The 4,956-nt window shown below is 35.1% G+C and overlaps 1 pseudogene; it reads right to left on the bottom strand.

Annotated features, from left to right (window-relative positions):
• Window positions 1-1,872: 1,872 nt before the first annotated feature.
• Window positions 1,873-3,716, bottom strand: LOC132167047 (rust resistance kinase Lr10-like; annotated as a pseudogene).
• Window positions 3,717-4,956: the final 1,240 nt, after the last annotated feature.

The following is a 4,956-nucleotide window of genomic DNA, read 5'->3' as shown; positions in this document are numbered from 1 at the left end:
ATATATATATATATATATATATATATATATATATATATATATTGAGATTCCTTATCAAAATAAAATGATATTAATTATTGTGAATCCTTATCTAATCCGTGCCACATCACTCAACGTCTCAACCCTTCCTCTAGCTCGACAGATGCACGTGATGGCACTACATGATGATTATGCAGCAAAGTTACTAAGCAGGAAGAGACTTGTACTCTCCTTTCAACTCTTCAAGATTGTATTGATAACAGAAGTTTAACTTAATAGATATCAATGATGGTTGAGTCCTCGATCAATGTGTTATATAAATATATATTTTGCGTCAAATTCATAGTGTGTTTTATATAATGTAATGGGAATTCGTAACTAATTCAACAACCTTAAATAGGGAAAGAAGTAGGATCAACTTCTTCCTTTTGCCTATCTTGCTTAAAAGAGATTAAAATTATAGGATATTTGAAGACCCTAGGCCTTTGCCAAACACAAGGTTTAAGGGATAAAACTTTACACTCCTTTTTATTCTATGAGGTTGTTTTAAATAGGCTAATGCATAAAAGACCACACATTCTTACCCAATAATAATTACTTGCATAAGAGATTGACTAAAACATATTATGATACCAAAGACCATATCTGTTATGACTTCGATAAAGACTCCTTATTCTTTAATTTACAACTAACACTAACTAGTTGAGAATCATCTCTTCTTTATATCTTATCTTTCAATACTTCACCACATTGTGAAACTCTTGATCATGCAATCACCTATTCACATAACACATAACATGCATGCTCCATTTGCGAGAATTGGTGGCCATCAAATATCCCTATGGTGCAACTGAAACAAATTCACTCTTACGATTTGTTTATTTCGATGTAAAATATTTTTTATTGAAAAATATATTTTCAACGAAATCATTTTTAGTTGGAGGGGGAAAATTAAGAAGAAATTATTTTCCTAAAAATATTTTTCAACTTTTGGCTTTAATGGAATATGAGCGACCACAGAAAATGGCTATGCGAACTCCTGCGATGTGAAAAGGAGAAGCTCAACTTCGAAAATTGTTTTTACCATTTTAAAAAAGTTAAATAATTTTAAGGAAATTAAAGAAGTTTTTTTGGTCAAACTCATATGTTCTCGGTTTGACTATTATTTTCTGTCGTACCAAACATTGAACAAATACGGAAAGTATTTTCTATAATCATTTTACTTCAAAACAAACGAATTCTTAGATTATATGATAGCCCAAGCAACTGAAAATTGAAAAGGTATAAAAGGCAGCTAATAAAAAGAAGGAAAAATTACAGTTTACCTCCTCAAAGTTGACAAAAATTTTCAATTCGAACACCAAAGTTTCAATTTTTGCAATCCATCCCCACAAAGTTCCAATTTTTTTTCAATTCGACCAATATTATCCCAAAATTCCCATATTGCCCCTAATTTTTAGTTTTTCTGAAAAAAAAAAAAAAACAAATTTGGGGGTGTAAAAATGACCAAATGTGGCCAAAGGGGTGGCTACGGCCACCCCGAATTTTATTTTTTTTTTAATTTTTTATAAAAAATAAATAAAAATAAAAATTAGGGGCAATATGGAAAGTTTTTGATACAATTAGTCAAATTGCAAAAATTTGAAACTTTGGAGGAGGTGGATTGCAAAAATTGAAACTTTGGTGTTCGAATTGAAAAACGCTGTCAATTTTAGAGGAGTAAACTGTAATTTTCCCTAAAAAGAAAGGAAGAAAGAAAAAAAAAAAATTAACAAGATTAATAATAGTTATACATTGATATAAGAAAAAACTTAAAGTTCCAACATTGACTACAAGATTTGTTGTAAGAGTACAAAATCATTGCATTATTACGTACACTAAGTTTACATGCAATTATTTTAATTCGAGGATGACCTCCAACTCATGGTTTAGACGTTTTGTAGACATATTTGCATTGATTGTTACAGGGCCTACAGAGGCAAAGGGATTAGGAGGCATAATTAATTTATCTCCTTCTCCTTCCAACATTTGAACTACATCTTTCATCAAAGGACGATCCATTGAGTGCCATTGGATGCACCATAGTCCTACAATTGCAAGTTTCTTTGCAATTTTAGCATCACCATCATTCTCAACAAAGATCCGTATGTCTTTTTTTGGTTATAAGAGATTGTAGATCCATTCTGGAAAGTAGACTTGGCTAGTATTCTTGACTGTAACATCAACATTTTTCCTTCCTCCAACTATTTCAAGTAACAATATTCCAAAGCTATAAACATATGCTTTAGAATACACATTCCCAAAATTTCTAGAGAACACTTCAGGTGCAATGTAACCTATAGTCCCCCTAGCTGTTGCCATGGAAACTGCACTTTGATCATTTGAACACAACTTGGCAAGACCAAAATCAGAAATTTTTGGATTGAAGTTTTGGTCTAGCAAAACATTGTGAGGTTTGATGTCTAAATGGAGGATTCGTTAGTTGCATCCTTGGTGAAGATACTCAATTCCTTTTGCTACGCCAAGAGCAATATCCCAACTAAGGAAACATTTATTGGCGTATGTTGAAGATATGAACTTCTCTAGTGAATCATTTGGTAAGAACTCATAAACTAGGGCCCGTCTAAATTCGTCAGCGCAAAATCCAATCAAGCGAACCACGTTAACATGATGGATCCTACCCATTGTTCCTACTTCATTTATGAATTCTTCCTCATTTTCGTTGGACGTGTTGAGGATCTTTACTGCAATTTGAATTTCATTGGAAACATTTCCTTTGAATACTGTTTCATATGCTCATTCGTTGTAATCCTTCTAATATCAGCATACAAGTATCTTGTGGGTTTACAACTTCGGTAATCTTCCAAATATATTTCAATCTTCGCTTGATGTGCTTTTTCTACTTTATCATAACGTAAGTATAGAAATGGTAGAGAGCAAAGATAGCTAGTAGTAATACAATTGAACCGAATATGACCCCTGCATAATAAACATTTGTGAGTCAATAGTATTTTACATCTCTCCAATAAAAACAATTTCAAATGGGCAAGACAACTCACCACTGATTTCTAACTTCGATATTGTAGTACCTAGTGTTAAAGATTTCACATAATTAGCTTCTCATTGTCCATAATTAATTTCAAAAAAAAAAAATCGCCTAAATTTTTTTTTGGTAATAGCTAAGTTATATTGAATTCAGACCTTGATGAGTTCAAGCTGTACAGGCTTCTAAGAGGACTAAACGTGATGTGCAGTAAATTTTCCTGAATTAACATGTGTATGCTAATCTTTGTACGCAAATTGTATGTTGATTTTGTGCCAGCTGATTTCCATCAATTAGTTGGAAGAGCTACAATATTATATGGCCTAATAAAATACTTTAGAAACAAATGCCTTTTACGCGTGGTGTAAAATTAATTGGATAGATAGAATACCTTTAGAAATGCACTCGGTTCCTGATCCGCTGCTATTACTCTTCGTACATCTCATGCCTTTTACTTCACAGTGTCTGCACGCCGGAGTGGACCAATGCAATTGAAGAAATTTTTTAGGATGGAGTATTACTACATCATATGGAATCGATCGAAGAGTATACATCTTTGTACAATGTAGGAGGCCCAGCGACATATTGTTCCCACCAGGAGTGAGGGCGAAAACTTTGTAGGAAGGGCTTCTAAGACAAGAGATATCATCGTAATAAACCTGTGTTTCTCTTGGGGAACAATTGAATAAGGCATAGTCGTCAATGAAATAAGAGGAGTCTAATTTGAATTGGAAATGCGAGGAAGATAAATCGGGTCCCCGAAGCCGCCATGGGAAGCAATGATGTGGATCGTATAATTGAATTACCTGAGATTTGTAGTCAATCTCTTTCACAAAGAACTTCACTGAAATCGGCAAATCGAGTACCGTATCTTTTCTATCGGGGCATGATAGGGCAAACCCAGGATACCCATAGTTTTATGGCTGGCTGTTAAGTCGGAAGGGAAATCGGATGGTTGGGCCATGGACTCCACACCGGGACTCTTCAGCAGAAACATTTTGGCCTGCTCCAAGGTCTATGATGAAAGCCAGAAACAAGAACAAGTATGAGATTACCATTTCTAAGCAAATATCCATCTCTGTGCTCTTGGAGGATAATGGTTCTCAGCCTCTTAAACAAGAACAACTATGGGATTTGGAGGACTTGTGCCAAGTAGAGCAAATATCTCTCACATCCTGGTCTCATCAATATGGTGATGACTTCACAAATATGTCCTGTACAAACATCCACAATGAATTGCTACGGCGTTTTGAGCTTTCATGGTACCGAGCTTATTGTGTAAGCTGCAGATATGACAATTGCTACCTTCACAAATATTTCCTAAGAAGGAAGGAGGTCTGGGGCTAAAAAGAGTGGAAGTTTGGAACCAAACTTCTATGCTCAGACATGTTTGGAGTCTCTTTGCTCGATCTGGCTCTTTATGGGTAGCTTGGGTGAAAGATTATTTGTTGAAAAGAAAGAGTTTCTGGAGTGTGAGCATTCCTCAAAATTGTTCTTGGAGCTGGAGAAAGATCTTAAAGTTGAGGGAGATTGCTAAGAGAATTTTGAAGTTTAAGGTTGGCAATGGAGAGAACATTTTCCTCTGGCAGGATTCTTGGCATCCCTCTGGAATTTTAATTGAGGTCTTTGGGCATAGAGCTGTCTATGATGCTCATAGTAGTTTGGAGGCTAAGTTGTCTTCTGTCATTCTTAATGGTGACTGGTTTTGGAGACCAGCCAGGTCTGAGGCTCTAGTGGAGATTCAAACTAGGCTTCATGAGATAAAGTTTGGACCTTATGACAAACCTGTATGGACTGTTTCTAGGGGAGGTTCATATGTTAGCTCAGAAACTTGGGATTTTTTTAGAGAAAAGAAGGTAGAGGTTAGTTGGTGGAAGATAGTGTGGTTTCCAAATGCTATCCCTAAGCATGCTTTCATTTTATGGCTTGCTTTA

Source organism: Corylus avellana, chromosome ca1, assembly GCF_901000735.1.
Source record: "Corylus avellana chromosome ca1, CavTom2PMs-1.0".
In the NCBI taxonomy this organism is placed as follows: Eukaryota; Viridiplantae; Streptophyta; class Magnoliopsida; order Fagales; family Betulaceae; genus Corylus; species Corylus avellana.
This window is presented reverse-complemented; position numbering and strand designations above follow the sequence as displayed.